Here is a 16,481-nt window from a genome sequence, read left to right as displayed (position 1 = left end):
TATTGAGGTCTCTTTCTTTAGATCTTATAATATTTGCTTCATTTATCTAGGTGTTTTAGTGTTGGGTGCATATATATTTTCAATTTTTATATCCTCTTGATGAATTTATCTCTTTATTATTATATAATGCCCTTTTTAATCTCTTTCTACAGTCTTACAGTCTTTTGTTGAAATCTATTTTTATCTGGTATAAGTATAGCTATTTCTGCAAAGAACTCAAACAAATTTACACGAAAAAAAACAAACAACCCCAGTGGGTGAAGGATATGAACAGACACTCCTCAAAAGAAGACATTTATGCAGCCAACAGACACATGAAAAAAGGTTCATCATCACTGATCATCAGAGAAATGCAAATCAAAACCACAATGAGATACCATCTCACACCAGTTAGAATGGTGATCATTAAAAAGTCAGGAAACAACAGGTGCTGGAGAGGATGTGGAGAAATAGGAACACTTTTACATTGTTGGTTGGACTTAAACTAGTTCAACCATTGTGGAAGACAGTGCGGCGATTCCTCAAGGATCTAGAACTAGAAATACCATTTGACCCAGCCATCCCATTACTGGGTATATACCCCAAGGATTATAAATCATGCTGCTATAAAAAAAGGAGGCTTTCTAAATAGATCTTCATTAATGTTGAAAGAATGAGGTTTTAAGTCTTGGTCTCAGCCAAAAGGAATTCCTCGCATACCCAGGAGGGATGAAACACTTGCATTGTTGCATTAGATATTCTCAGAGAGAAAGAGGACCATGTGTAATGGAAAATTGTTAGCCTTGCCTCAGGGAGACCAGGTTGATTCACTGAGAAAGTTTGAATTGGTTTAGAAAGCATAGTTCTGAGTTTTCTAGGAGAAGGAGAAAAGTTAGGGTAGGGCATAAGAAGTAATGCCCACACCAAAAAGTTAGAAAGATCTCAAATTAAAAACCTAACATCACAATTGAAAGAATTAGAGAAGCAAGAAGAATTGAACCACAAAGCTTATAGAAGACAAGAAATAACTAAAATCAGAGCGGAATTGAAAGAAATAGAGACATGAAAAACTGTTCAAAAAATCACTTAATCAAAGTTTTTTGAAAAAATTAATAAGATAGGGTACTAGCTAGATGAATAAAGAAGAAAAGAGAGAAGATTCAAATAAACAAAATTAGAAATGATGAAGTGAATGTTACCACTGACCCCAGAGAAGTAAAAATAACAACCAGCAACTACTATGAACACATCTACACACACAAACTAGAAACCCTAGAAGAGATGGATAAATTCCTGGCCACATACACAGTCTGAAGACTGAACCAGGAAGAAACTGAGTCCCTGAACAGACGAATAATGAACTCCAAAAATTGAATCAGTAGTAAATAGCCTACCATCCAAAAAAAAAAAAAAAAAAAGCCTAGGACCTGATAGATTAATAGTCAAATTTTAACAGATATACGAAGAAGAGCCTGTACCATTCCTACTAAAACTATTTCAAGAAATAGAGGAGGAGGGACTCCTCCCCAGCTTGTTCTAGGAGGCCAGCATCATCCTGATACCAAAGCCTGGCAGTGACACAACAAAAAAAGAAACCTTCAGGCCAGTATCGTTGATGAACATCCATTCAATAATCCACAACAAAATCCTTGCAAACCGAAGCCAGCAACACATCAAAAGGCTAATTCACCACAGTGAAGTAGGCTTCTTCCCTGGAATGGAAGATTGGTCCATCATGGGCAAATCAATAAAATGTGATTCATAACATAAATAAAACTAAAGACAAGAACCACGTGATTGTCTCAATAGACGCAGAAAAGGCTTCAATAAAATTCAGCAATGCTTCATGTTAAAAAGTCTCAATAAATGAGGTATTGTAGGTACATACCTCAAAATAATAAAGGCCACCTATGATAAACTCACAGCCAACATTATACTAAATGGGCAAAGTCTGGAAGCATTCTCCTTGAAAACCGGCACAAGACAAGGATGCCCTCTCTCACCACTCCTATTCAACACAGTATTAGAAGTCCTTGCTGGAGCAATCAGACAAGAGAAAGAAATAAAGTGTATTTAAATAGAAAGAGAAGTCCAACTACTTCTGTTTGCAGACAACATAATTCTCAATCTGAACCCTATAGTTGTGACCCAAAAGCTCCTTAAGCTGATACAAATTCCACACAGTTTCAGGATACAAAATCAATGTACAAAATTTGCTAACATTCCTACACACCAAGAAGAGCCAAACTGAAAACCAAATCAGAGAGGCAATTTTATCCACAATTTCCACAAAAAGAATAAAATACATAGGAATACAGCTAACCAGGGTGGTGAAAAACCTCTATAATGAAAATTACAAAATACTGCTCAAAGAAGTCAGAAAAAACACAAACAAATGAAAAATCATCCCATGTTAATGGAGAGAAAGAAGTAATATCATTTAAATGGTTTTACTGCCCAAAGCTATATTAAACTACCAATGACATGCTTCACAGAAGTACAAAAAGCTATTTAAAAATTCACATAGAACAAGAAAGAACCTAAGTAGCCAAGGCAATACGCAAAGCTTGAGGCATCACATTACTTGACTTCAAACTATACTACAGCACTACAGTAACCAAAACAGCATGGTACTGGTGTAAAAACAGACACATACACCAATGGAACAGAATAGAGAGCCCAGAAATAAGATCACATACCTACAACAATCTAATCTTTGACAAAGCTGGCAAAAACAAGCAATGGGGAAAAGATTCCCTATTCAATAAATGGTGCTGGAATAACTGCACATACCTACAACTATCTAATCTTTGACAAAGCTGGCAAAAACAAGCAATGGGGAAAAGATTCCCTATTCAATAAATGGTGCTGGAATAACTGGCTAACCATATGCAGAAGATTGAAGTTGGACTTCTTCCTTATACCACACACAAAAATCAACCCAAGATGGATTAAAGACTTAAATGTAAAACCCAAAACTATAAAAGCCTTGGAAGACAACCTAGGCAATACCATCCTGGACATAGAAACAGGCAAAGATTTCATGATAAAGACACCAAAAACAATTACAACAAATGCAACTATTGACAAGCGGGATCTAATTAAACTTAAAAGCTTCTGCTCAGCAAAAGAGATTATCAATAGAGTGAACAGACAATCTATAGAATGAGAAAAAGTATTTACAAACTATGTCTCTGACAAAGAGCTAATATTCAATATAAGGAACTTAAATTTACAAGAGAAAAACAAACAACCCTATTAAAAAGTGGCCAAAGAATTGTCTATTCATGTCCTTAGCCTATTTTTGATGGGATTGTTTTTTTTTTTCTTGCTAATTTGTTTGAGCTCTTTGTATATTCTGGATATTAGTTGTCAGATATACAGATTGTGAAGATTTTCTCCCATTCTGTGGATTGTCTGTTTATTCTGCTGACTGTTCCTTTTGCTGTGAAAAAACTCTTTAGTTTAATTAAATCCCACCTATTTATCTTTGTTTTTCTTGCATTTGCTGTTGGGTTCTTGGTCATGAAATCTTTGCCTAAGCCAATGTCTAGAAGGGTTTTTTTGATGTAATCATCTAGAATTTTTATACTTTCAGGTCCTAGATTTAAGTTCTTGATCCATCTTGAGTTGATTTTTGTATAAGGTGAGAGATAAAGATCCAATTTCATTCTCCTTCTTGTGGCTTGCCAATTATCCCAGTACCATTTGTTGGGTATGGTGTTCTTTCCCCACTTTGCTTTTGTTTGCTTTGTCAAAGATCAGATGGCTGTAAATATTTGGGTTAATTTCTGGATTCTCTATTATGTTCCATTTGTCTATGTGCCTGTTTTTATACCAGAACCATGCTGTTTTGGTGACTATGGTCTTATGATATAGTTTGAAATCAGGTAATGTGATGCCTTCTGATTTGTTCTTTTTGTTTAATATTGCTTTCGCTATGCAGGCTCCTTTTTGGTTCCATATGAATTTTAGGGTTGTTTTTTCTAGTTCTGTGAAGAATGATGGTGGTATTTTGGTGGCAATTGCATTGAATTTGTAGATTGCTTTTGGCAGTGTGGTCATAGACGATTCTCAGAAGATAAACAAATGGCCAACAAACATATGAAAAAATGCTCAGCATCACTAATGAGCAGGGAAATGCAAATTACAACCACAATGCAGTGCCACCCTACTCCCACAAGAATGGACATAAGAAAAAAATAATAGATGTTGGTGTGAATGTTGTGAAAAGGGAACACTTCTGCACTGCTGGTGGGAATGCAAGCTAGTACAATCACTATGGACAATAGTGTGGCGATTCCTTAAAGAACTAAAAGTAGAAGTACCATTTGATCCACCAATCCCACTACTGGCTATGTACCCAGAGGAAAAAAAAGTCATTATACAAAGAATATACTTGCACACACATATTTATAGCAGCACAATTTGCAATTGCAAAAATGTAGAACCAATCCAAGTGCCCATCAATCAATGAGTGGATGAGGAAACTGTGGTACATATGTACGAAGGGATACCACTCAGCCATAAAAAGGAATGAATTAATGGCAGTTGCAGCAACCTGGATGGGATTGAAGACTATTATTCTAAGTGAAGTAACTCAGGAATGGAAAACCAAACATCATATATTCTCACTTGTAATTGGGAGCTAAGCTATAAGGATGCAAAAGCATAAGAATGACACAATGGACTTTAGGGACTCAGGGAGAAAGGGGAGAAGGTGGTGAGGGATAAAAGGCTACAAATTGGGTTCAGTGTATACAGATGAGGTGATGGATGCACCAAAATCTTACAAATCAATAAATAACTTACTAATGTGACCAAATGCCCCCTGTTGTCCTAAAACCTATCAAAATAAAATGTTTCAAAAGTGGGCAAAGGACATGAACAATTTTCAAAAGAATACATACATGTGACCAACAACCATAGAATACAAAGCTCAATATCACTGATCATTAGAGAAATGCAAATCAAACGCACAGTGAGACACCATCTCACACCAGTCAGAATGGCTATTATGAAAAAGTCAAAAAATAACAGATGCTGGCAAGGTTGTGGAGAAAGAGAACACGTACACTGTTGGTGGGAGTGTACATTGGTCCCACCATTGTGGAAAGCACAACAGTGCTTTCCTTGAAAGAGATAAAAGCAGAACTATCACTTGACCCAACAATCTCACTACTGGGTATATACCCAGAGGTATATAAATTGTTCTGTCATAAGGACACAAGCACGTAAATGTTTATTGCAGGACTATTCACAATAGTAAAGACATGGAATCAACCTAAATGCCCAACGATGACAGATTGGATGCAGATAATATGGCGCACTGTGGAGGAAAAGTTAAATATTAAATTTGAACTCAATTGAATAGGGACACAATGGTCACTAAGTCCTGGAACGAGTTGTGTGAGCCCCTTGAGGCATTCATCCAGTGCTGCTTTGGACAAACAGTTATTGAAAAACAATAGTTATTGAAAAACAGTTATTGAAAAACAACAGGCAATTGCAAAAACAAGTTGACCTTTTTGTGTTCCTTGAGCTCAGTTGTGAAGGGCCCTCATGACTGGGCCTCATGACAAACAACTTGTTACAAAAAGAGCTCGGTTCCCAGAGTGCGCCGAAGCCTCATGGGACCCCTCCTTATCTGTGCACAGACTAGTGTCCAATTCTGAATCCCAGGCTGTTGCTTCCCAGTCTGGTGATGAATCCTCCATAGTCTGGTGAGTGTAAATATATATATATGTATGTATATATCTTTTCCCTTCTCCCCTTCCCATTAAAATTTGTTTATTGTATCATTTGCTTATTATATCTACATTGCCATATGCTCGGGATAAAGTCTATTTACCTTTAAAAGTATTGTGTGTTTCTTTTCTTTCCTCACACGTTTCCTACACAGAACAAACACATGCACCATGGAATACTATGCAGCTACGTGTTCTCACTTGTAAGTGGGAGCTAAATAATCAGAACTTATGAACACAAAGAAGGAAACAACAGACAACAGACACTGGGGTCTACTTGAGCAGGGAAGGTGGGAGAAGGGAGAGGAACAGAAAAGATAACTATGGGGTACTGGGCTTAATACTTGTGTTATGAAATAATCTGTATAACAAGCCCCTGTGTTATGAGTTTATCTATGTAACAAACCTTCACATGTACCCCCAAACCTAAAATAAAAAATTTTTTAAATCCTTTATGAAAGCTGTAAGATCTGCTCCTGTGTGTTTGTATGTCTATATGTGTTACATGTTATATGATAATATTTTGTAAATAAAGCTCATTCTTAAATCGTTAGTTAAATAGAAATAGCTTTACAATTATCCATTAAAAATAATTAGATACTTGCTTGATTTAACTGTGAGCTTATGTCTTTTGTTGAAAGTTTCTAGATTCACGGGTCTTGATAGGTGACCATGATGAAGTATGGAGACATGTTCTCAGTGCCTAGACCAGCAGCTACAAGCCAGAATCAAGCAATCGGCCCCTTCTTTCTGTGCTTTTCCTGTTTTGCCTCCTGGCTAATTTAGGCAGGGTTGGATCCTCCAGTTATAGCCTTCACAGCTTTGTCTTTAGTCCTAATGGACTCAGGCATGCCCTGATATTCATAGTTTTCCTGGGTGCCATGTGGCTACTTGGGACCTAGAATTACTGAGGGAAGACATTACGGATGCTACCTGTGTCACAGTTTCAAAATTCTGTTCATTAATTTAAAATCTTAAAATCGCGTTAAATTAAGTAATACATAACCAAAAAAATATCTTGAGTCATTTGTAAGCTAAAATAGTGAAATATTAACCATTAAAAAATAGTTTAGGTGTATATACCATGACATGTTACTTGTATATGGTATAAAAACCTAAATATCTTTAGTTCTGTTAATAAACAGTAATTTGAAGAACTGTATTTCTTAAAAGTTATAAAATGGTTTTTATCTAAAAATACTGATACAAGACAGTTGAAAATCACTTTTTAGGGTTTTCATTGAAAATTGGGGCTCCTAAGACTTAATTACTAGATATGAGAGAAACAATTCTGCATACAGAGTGTATAAAAAGCAAGATATGCTTTTTTTTTCTTTTTTGAGAATGAGTCTTGTTCTGTTGCCCAGGCTGGCATGCAGTGGCGTGATCTCAGCTCACTGCAACCTCTGCCTCCCCAGTTCAAGGGATTCACCTGCCTCAGCCTCCCAAGTAGCTGGGATTACAGGTGCTCGCAACCACACCTGACTAATTTTTGTATTTTTAATAGAGACGGAGTTTCACCATGTTGGCCAGGCTGATCTTGAACCCCTGACCTCAAGTGATGCACCTGCCTCGGCCTCCCAAAGTGCTGGGATTACAGGCTTGTGAACATATGCTTTTGATGATAAAACTTATAAAGACATAAAAATGTGTTTTAATTTTTTTTTAGTTTGAAGTTACTTAAAGATTTCAAATTGAAGAAGTAAAAAAAAAACTACATAAAACTAGATAAATATAGAAAGTTGGGGGAAAATGCACAGCATAGGTTCACAAAAATCTGGGATTAAAAGATAACATTTGATAAATTTATTTATAAAGTTTTATTAAATTTACTTTAGAGGCTAGGCGTGGTGGCACACACCTGTAAATAATAAAATTATCTTGCCAATTATGTCTAACTATGATAGTTTAAAGTCATTTCCACTGTAAATTGCTTAATTCTGAGGCAGTTTCTGAAAACTTTACAAGCCTGCAAAATCCTGGAATATTGTATCTTTAAGGAGGTTCATGAAAGGATGGAGAAGACCCTGAGAAACACTCTTGAATACAGGTTTTTGAGAACTTTAGAATTACATTATTTGAACTGGGTAAGAATTCCCAGAACTTTAATGAAGAGACTGACTGGTTAATAAAACTGCTAACTCAAGCAGAATAAAAATCAATTGAATACCAAGAAAATACTTTGCCAGATTTTCATGCCAAATCAGCTAGTACTTAAATTGTCTAGATAAAGAATTTGAATGAACAGCATAGTTCAAGTCAAATTATCTATGATAATCCCTGATTAGTCAGTGCTAAGCACCTAAGTTGAAGAAACAGTCCAATGTTAAGCATGGAGAACCAGAATGTCTTCCTTGTCCTTCCTGAGTTCTGAAAGCTTTTCTTATTAAAAGTTCTGCATTCTGATTCTTGGGTGTAAGAGTAAAGCAAGATGGCAGAAAGAGGGCTCCACTGATTATCCCTCCTGCAAGGACACCAGATGAACAACTATTAATATCCACATAGAAAATACATTCATAAGAACCAAAAATCAGGTGAGTACTCAAAGTACCTGGTTTTAACCTCAGATCACTGAAAGAGGCACTGAAGAGACAGAAAAAACAGTCCTGAAATCACCATTTCCTCATCCGCAGCAGTGATGGCATGGTGCGGAGATCAACTCTGGGTTCTGCGGGAGGGAGAACACAGCAATTGTGAGGCACTGAACTCAGTGCTGTCCTGTTAGAGCAGAGAGGAACACCAGACCAAATGCAGTTAATGCCCATCCACAGAGGGATCAATTAAACCAGCCCTAGCCAGAGGGGAATCAGATTCCAGTGGTTGGAACTTGAGTGTTTGGAAACCTGGCAACTAAGTGCTCCTGCACTCTGTGTGTGTAAGAAAACTTGAAAGGCAGCCTAAGCCATCAGGACTGCAACTCTTAGGTGAGGCCTAGGGCTGAGCTGGGCCCAGGGACAGTGGACTGGGGTGGGGAGGGCATGCAACATACTGAGACACCAGCTGGGGCAGCCAAAGGAGTTCTGACATTATCACTCCGCTAACACCAGACTGCACAGCTCATGGTTCCAAAAGGGACACCATCCTTCTGCTTGAGGAGAGGAGGGAAAAGAGTAGGGAGTACTTTGTCTTTCATCCTGGACACCAGATCAATCACAGCAAGTTAGTGCACTGGTCAGAATCCTGAGGCCTCCTTTCCAGTCTCTGGCTCCTAGACATTCCTAGACACACCCTGGGCCAGAAGGAAACCTGCTGCCTTGAACAAAAGAACCGTGTGCTGGCAGGATTTATCGCCTGCAAACTTGAAAACCTTTGGGCCCTGAATAACCAGCAGCCATACCCAGGTACTACATCAAGGGCCTTGGATGACCCTCATAGACTTGCTAGACTTAGGTGAACTCAGCACATTACCAGCTGTGGTGGCTAAAAGGCAAAACTCCTTCTTCTTGGGAAAAGTAGAGGGAAAATTAAAGGGGACTTTGTCTTGCCCCTTAGGTACCAGCAAGGCCATAGGTGGGTAGAGCACCAAGCAAAATTTCAGAATCCCTGATTCTAGGGCTTGATTCTTGGTTGGCATTTATGAAGCTGCCCAGGGCCAGTAGGGAGCCCATTGCCCTGAAAACAGCAAGACCCAGGCCAGGCAGCATTCATCGCAAGCTGACAAGAGGCTTTGGGCCTTCTGGGAACATTGGTGGTAGCCTGGCAGTACTCATTGTGGCCTGAAGTGGCGGTGGCTACTCTGCCTTTAGGAAACGAAGGGAGGAATAGGAAGGACTATGTCTTATGGTTTGAGTGCCAGATCAGCTGCAATGCAATAGAATGCCAAGTGGACTTCTAAAATTTTTCACTCTACTCCCTGACTTCTGAATGGCACTTCTGGACCCAGCCAGGCACTGAGGGCACTCACTGACCTAAAGGAAAGAACACAGGCCTGGCTGGCTTTGCCACCTGCTAATTGTAGAGACCAAAGGCCTTGAGTGAACATAGGCAGTCGTCAGAAAGTTCATGCAGCAGGACTTGAGCAAGACCCGGTGCTGTGCTAGCTTCAGGTCTGATCCAGGGCAGTCATAGTGTGGTGGCCAGGGGTGCTTGTGTCTTTCTTCTCCCAGCTTTAGGTGACTTAGAACAGAGAGAAAGACTCTGTATCTCTGAGAGAAAATAACGGTAGAGAAAAAGAGTCTCTGGCTAGTAATCCAGAAAATTCTCCTGGATCTTGTTGAAGGCTGTCAAGGTGGGACTTCTCTGAGTCTGGAAGAATTACAGCATTATTGGGTACAAAGTACCCATAAAGCAGATATGGCTTAGATCAAAACACCGAAGTCTTTTCAAATATGTGAAAAGTCTTCCCAAGAAAGACAGCTACAAATAAGCCCAGACAGTGAAGACTACAATAAATACTCACCTTTTCTCTTTTTAATTTTATTTTTTAAACCTCTCATATGGTGCTGCATGGCCACGATTTTAATGTCCAGACACTGAAGAACATCTACTAGCATCAACACCAACCAGGAAAACATGACCTCACCAAGTGAACTAAATAAGGCACCGGGGACAAATCCTGGAGAAAAAGAGATATGTGACCTTTCGGACAGAGAATTCAACATAGCTGTATTAAAAAAAAAAAAAAAAACTGAAAGAAATTTAAAATAACAAAGTAAAGAAATTCCAAATTTTATCAGCTAAACTCAACAAAGAGATTGAAATAGTTACAACAAATTCAGCAGAAATTCTGGAGCTGAAAAATGCAATTGGCATGCTGAAGAATACATTAGAGCCATTTAATACCATTTAATAGCAGAATGGATCAAGCAGAAGAAATAGAGAGCTTGAAGACAGGCTATTTGAAAATACATAGTCAGAAGAGACTAAAGAAAAAGAATAAAAACAAAAAATCATGCCTACAGGATCTAGAAAAATAGCCTCACAAAGACAGATCTAAGAGTTATTGGTTTTAAAGAAGATGTAGAGAAAGAGGCAGGGGTAGAAAAATTTATTCAAAGGGATAATAACAGAAAACTTTCCAAACCTAGAGAAAGATATCCATAACCAACTACAAAAATGTTATAGGACATTAAGCAGATTTAACCCAAAAAAGACTACTTCAAAGCATTCAATAGATCTTCCAAAAGTCAAAGATAAAGAAAAGTTCTAAAGGAAGAAAGAGAAAAGAAACAAATAACATACCGGTGAGCTCCAACACCCCTGGCAGGAGACTTTACAGTGGAAACCCTACCGGCCAGGGGAGAGAAGCAATAAATATTTAAAGTACTAAAGGAAAAAAAAACTTTTACCTTAGATTAGCATATACAGTGAAAATGTTCTTCAAATAAGAAGAAGAAATACTGACTTTTCCAGACAAACAAAAGCTGAAGTATTTCATGAATACCATATCTGTCCTAAAGGAATGCTAAAGAGAGTACTTCAATCAGGAAGAAAAGGACATTAATGAGCAATAAATGATCATCTAAAGGTAAAAAAAAATCCTCACTGCTAATAGGATACAAAACAAAACAGAATCTTATAACACTATAGCTGTGTGGTGTGCAAACTACTCTTATTCAAAGCAGGAATACTAAATAATATCCAATCAAAAGTAATAACTACAACAACATTTCAAGACATAGCATAATAAAATATAAATAGAAACAACAAAAAGTTAAAAAGTGAAGGGATGAGCACACCCGTCCTGAGCCGGCCGACGTGGTGGAAGCTGCGAGCTGGGGAGCGGGGGAAAGCCAGGAGCGCGGGCGGAAGGGAGGCCGCCCCGAGAGCCGGAAGCCTGGGCAGGGGACCGAGGCCTCCTGCTCCCCCCAGCAACAGCAGGGCGGCGCCACATTGGTCTTGCGCGAGACCTGGCCGCCGGCGACGGCGGGACGCTCTGGGAGGCCGGCGGTGCTCAGGCGTAGAGGGAGACAGCTGCCCGGGGGCACGGGCGAGCGGCTCGGGGGTCCGGGATCCGAGCCCCGCTGCCCCGGGGTGGCGGTGACGCCTGGAGTCGGGCGGGCGTGGCTGGGCCGGGCTCTTGGGGCAGCCAGGCGCCGCTGCGGGCGTCTAGGACACACCACCCTGAACGCGCCGCATCTCCTCTGATCTCGTGAAGCTAAGCAGGGTCGGGCCCGGTTAGTACTTGGATGGAGTCCGCCTGGGAATAGCGGGTACCCTAGGCTTTTGGCTTCCCGCTCCCTCCCTCTTTCCCCCTTTTGCCTCCGTGCTTCCCAACCGCCCCCCTCCCTCCACCTTGTCCGCCCCTGCGCCCCAGCCTAAGCCCAGGACCTCCCCCTGAGGGTCCGCCACTGCAGCACCACCAGGCAGCAGCATCCCACCTCTTCCCATTCGCTGCAGCCCCACCAGGAGCCCGGCTCCAACCCGGGCGGACGGGACCCACCCCCAGGGCGCAGGCGCGGGTTCCCTGAGGTCCCGGGTGTCTTTCCTGCTCCCCGGACGCCCAGGCAATTCAATTAATTCATCCAGCGCCGTCACAACCGTCCAAGCCGGGGGAAGGGGCGGGCAAGGGCAGCGGGTCCCACAGAAGCCAGCCAAGACCTCCGCTCCGGAACCCGTGGCTGCTTTACCCGGGGGAAGGACATTGCCTTCGCCAGCCACGAGGAAATCCGTCCCTGTGCACTTTGCCACCGGCTTCGTGTAAACTCCAGTCCCCAGGACACAAGAGAGACCCAGGCCTGGCCCCGTGGACAGGCTCAGAGCCACGGCTCTTGCCTGCCGGATTGGGCGTACTCTACAAATCTGGGGGCCACCGCACCGAGAAGACAGAAAGAAGCAAACAAAGGAAGGACCCCATGAAACACACCCCCAAAGCAACCAACAAATCCAAGAAAATAAAAGACGTCTCAGGGCTTGGTTTTCCCACATGGGGGGCTCTGACCACCTGTTGTAGCCGGGCCTAAGCACCCTCCACCCCACCCCGGCCTGCTCAAAGGGGCCCTGTCTACCTGAGCAGAGCCTCCCTCTCCAAGGCTCTGTCGCTCTCGCTCTACAACTCCCTCACCCTCTCCCTTTCTCTATTTCCCCCTCCACCTCGCGCTCTTCTGTCGCGCTCTCTTTCCCTCTTTCCCTCTCTCTCTCCTCCCCCACTCTCTGTCTCTCTCTCTATCGCTGTCTCTCTCTCTCCCTCTGGTTCTAGCTCTCCATTCCGCTCTCCCTTGCTTTCCTTCTGTAACAGGAAGAGCCGCAGACAAAACCCCTCAGACACTGAGTTGTAGAAGGAAGGGCTTTATTCAGCTGGGATCATCAGCAGACTCACTTCTCCAAAAACCGAGCTCCCAGACTGAGTAATTCCTGTCCCTCTTAAGGGCTTACAACTCTAAGGGGGTCTGCGTGAGAGGGTCGTGATCCATTGAGGAAGCAGAGGGTACTGACTGGGGGCTGCATGCAGCGGTAATTAGATCAGAACAAAACAGGACAGGGATTTTCACAGTGCTTTTCTATACAATGTCTGTAATCTATAGATAACATAACCGATTAGGTCAGGGTTATATCTTTAACTACCAGGCCCAGGGTGTGGCACCGGGCTGTCTGCCTGTGGATTTCATTTCTGCCTTTTAGTTTTTACTAAAAGGGGTGCGCCCATGTGTGTCTGTTTGGGAATGGGTTTGCTCGTGATTGTGGTGGGGTGTGTCTGGATGTACGTCAGTACCTTTGTCCTGGGATCAGGCTGCTGACTCTATTGCCAGCGCGTGGGTGTCACAGTTGCTGTGATACTCTCAGTACGCAGAAACTGGGCATAAGACAATATGAGGGGTGGTCTCATCCCTTACTTCAAGCTATCTTTGTCTGTGTCTTTGTGTGTCCGTGTGTGTGTGCCCGTGTGTGTCTCCGTGTGTGTGTGCCCGCGCGCGTGCTCCCGTGTGTATCTGTGTGTGTGTCGGGGTGGGTTTGCTCGTGGTGGTGGGGTGTGTCTGGGTGTCCCATCAGCCCCTTTCTCCCGGGATCAGGCTGCCGGGGCTCTAGTGCCAGCGCGGGGCAAAGCAGGGCCTTGGCCAACGGGGCGGGTCCTCGTTGGGACAAGCGACAATTGTGTGGGAGTTGTGAGAAAAAGGGCCCACGAGGCTGGGCCGGCTGTTTGCCCCTGGAGGGCCCTGACAGCTCTGGGTGTGTGGGGCAAAAGGGGGTCTTGCAGGAGGGGCGGCGAGGGATCCAAAATAATTTTTCCGCGGCAAGGCGGAGGACCAGAGGGGAACCCAGGACCGTTGGCTCTGGGCCCTGACACCTCGGAGCACACCCCGTCCTGAGCGGGCCCTATGTGTTGGAAGCTTGGGAGCTCCCGAGCAGGGAAAGGCCTGGAGCGTCTGCGAAAAGGGAGGCCACCTGGTGGGCCTGGAGCCTGGGCAGGGGGCTGAGGTCTCTGGCTTTCCTGCGCTGCAGCAGGGCGGTGCCACGGCGGTCCGGCGCGTGGTCTGGCCGTAGGCGAGGGGGGTGTCTCTGGGAGGCCGGCGGAAGGCGCAGCGCGGCTGCCGGCGGTGCTGGGGCCTTGATGGGGAGAGCAGCCCGGCCGCGGGGGAGCGGCTCTGGGGCCCCGGATCTGAGCCCCGCGGCCCCGGGGTGGCGGTGAAGCCTGGAGTTCAGCAGGCGTGACTGGGCCGGGCTCTTGTGGCAGCCAGGCACCACTGCCGGCCTTTATGGCCACACCACCCTGAACGCACGGGATCTCGACTGATCTTGAAAGCTAAGCAGAGTTGGGCCTGGTTAGTACTTGGGATGCAAGACCCCCTGGGAATACTGGGTGCTGAAGGCTTTTGGCTCCCCGCTCCCTCCCTCTTTCCCCCTTTTGTCGCCGTGCTTCCCAACCGCCCCCTGACTCTACTCCGACTTTTCCGCACGCCTGCGCTCCACAACGCATGGGCTGCTTTCCACCGGGAAAGGACATTGCCTTCATCAGCCACCAGGAAAACCGTCCCTGTGCACTTGGATTTTCATTGCCACCGACTTCGTGTAAAATCCAGTCCCGGGGACAGGAGAGAGACCCAGGTCTTGTGCCCTGTGAGCACGCTCGGCGTTCTGGTTCCCGCCAGATGGACAGGCGCACTCTACAACTCTCGGAGCCTACTGCATCAAGAAGACAGAAAGGATCAGACGAAGGAAGGACCCTACCAAACGCACCCCTGAAGTAACCAACCAATCCAAGAGTAAACACATCTCAGGGCTCAGTTAGTCCTCTCCCTTGGACGGCCCTGCCCCCCTGTTCTGGCCCAGCCCAAGCACCCTCCACCCCACCCCGGCCTGCTCAAAGGCTCCCTGTCTACCAGAGCACAGCCTCTTTCTCCAAGGCTCTATCGCTGTCACTCTCCAGCTCCCTCACCCTCTCTCTTTCTCTTCTTCCCCTCCACCTCTAGCTCTTCTGTCACATTCTCTCCGTCTCTCCCCACCCTCTCTGTCTCTATCTCTATCTCTGTCTCACCCTTTGTTTCTATCTCTCCGTCTCTCTCCCTTGCTGTCCTTGAAGCTGTCTGTCTTTGTGTGTGTGTCCGTGCGTGTCCGTGTGCGTGTGTGCCGGCGCGCGTGCGTGCGCCCGTGCGTATGTGTGTGTGTGGGGGGGGCGGGTTTGCGCGTGGTGGTATTGGGGTGTGTCTCGGTGTCCATCAGCCCCTCTTTCCCGGGATCAGGCTGCCGGGGCTCTAGTGCCAGCGCGGGACAAAGCAGGGCCTTCCTGCCCCGTTGGCCACGGGCTGGATCTTCCTCAGGACAAGCGACAATGGTGTGGGCGTTGTGAGAAAAAGGGCCCGCGGGGCTGGGCCGGCTGTTTGCTCCTGGGCAATCCTGGCTTATCTAGGTGTGTGGGGCAAGAGGGGGCCTTGCAGGAGGGGCGGCGAGGAATCAAAATAATTTCTCCGCGGCAAGGCGGAGGACCAGAGGGGATCCCAGGACCGTGGGCCCTCGGCCCTGGGCCCTGACGCCTGGGAGCACACCCCGTCCTGAGCAGGCCCCAACTGTTAGAAGCTTCGGAGCTCGAGAGCCAGGGGAAGGCCTGGAGTGTCAGCTAAAGGGAGGCCGCCTGGAGAATCCAGAGCCCTGGCAGGCGATGGAGGCCTCTGGCGCCTCGGCGGTCCCGCGCTTGGTCTGGCCTCGGGTGACAGCGGGACGCTCTGGGAGGCCGGCGGAAAGCGCAGCGCGGCGACTGGTGGTGCTTGGGCATATAGAGGGGGAGAGCAGCCCGGCCGCAGGCGAGCGGCTCTGGGGTGCCTGATCGCAGCCTCGTGGCCCCGGGTTGGTGGTGACGCCTGGAATCAGGCGGGCATAGCTGGACCGGGCTCTTGGACCAGCCAGGCACCACTGCCATTGTCTACGGCCATACCACTCTGAACATGAGAGAGACTCAGGCCTCGGCCCGTGGGCACGCTCGGCGCCACTGCTCCCGCCACGGGAACAGGCGCTCTCGACAACTCTCAGGGTCCACAGCACGAAGAGGACAGGGAGGAGCCAGCAAAGGAATGACGCTACGAAACGCACCCCCAAAGCAACCAACCAAGTAAAAACACGTCTCAGGGCTCCCTTGGTTTTCCCGCGTGGGCGGCCCTGCCCCCCTGTTCTAGCCCGGCCCAGGCACCCTCCACCCTACCCTGGCCAAAGGGGCCCCTGTCTACCAGAGCAGAGCCTCCCTCTCCAAGGCTCTGTTGCTCTCCCTCTCTAGCTCCCTCACCGTCTCCCTTTTTCTACTTACCTCTCCACCTTGCCCGCTCGCGCTCTCTCTCTCTCTCTCTCTCTCTCTCTCTCTCTCTCTCTCTCCCTCGCAGTTTCCCCGGT

The 16,481-nt window shown here is 45.4% G+C and overlaps 1 long non-coding RNA gene across 2 annotated transcripts; it reads right to left on the bottom strand.

Annotated features, from left to right (window-relative positions):
- Positions 1-7,393: 7,393 nt before the first annotated feature.
- Positions 7,394-11,491, bottom strand: LOC134739364 (uncharacterized). 2 transcript variants are annotated; one of them, XR_010125962.1, is made up of 5 exons: positions 11,405-11,481; positions 10,908-10,952; positions 10,126-10,281; positions 8,278-8,394; positions 7,394-8,190 (listed from the first exon to the last, which is right to left on the bottom strand). It is a non-coding gene; the product is annotated as an uncharacterized LOC134739364 (long non-coding RNA). The 2 variants fall into 2 exon arrangements; XR_010125963.1 differs by lacking the exon at positions 10,908-10,952 and having other exon boundaries at positions 11,405-11,491.
- Between the last annotated feature and the right edge of the window lie 4,990 nt (positions 11,492-16,481).

This window comes from Pongo pygmaeus, chromosome 23 (genome assembly GCF_028885625.2).
Source record: "Pongo pygmaeus isolate AG05252 chromosome 23, NHGRI_mPonPyg2-v2.0_pri, whole genome shotgun sequence".
Taxonomy (NCBI): domain Eukaryota; kingdom Metazoa; phylum Chordata; class Mammalia; order Primates; family Hominidae; genus Pongo; species Pongo pygmaeus.
Note: the sequence above shows the minus strand (reverse complement) of the source record. Positions and strands in the feature narration are given on the sequence as shown.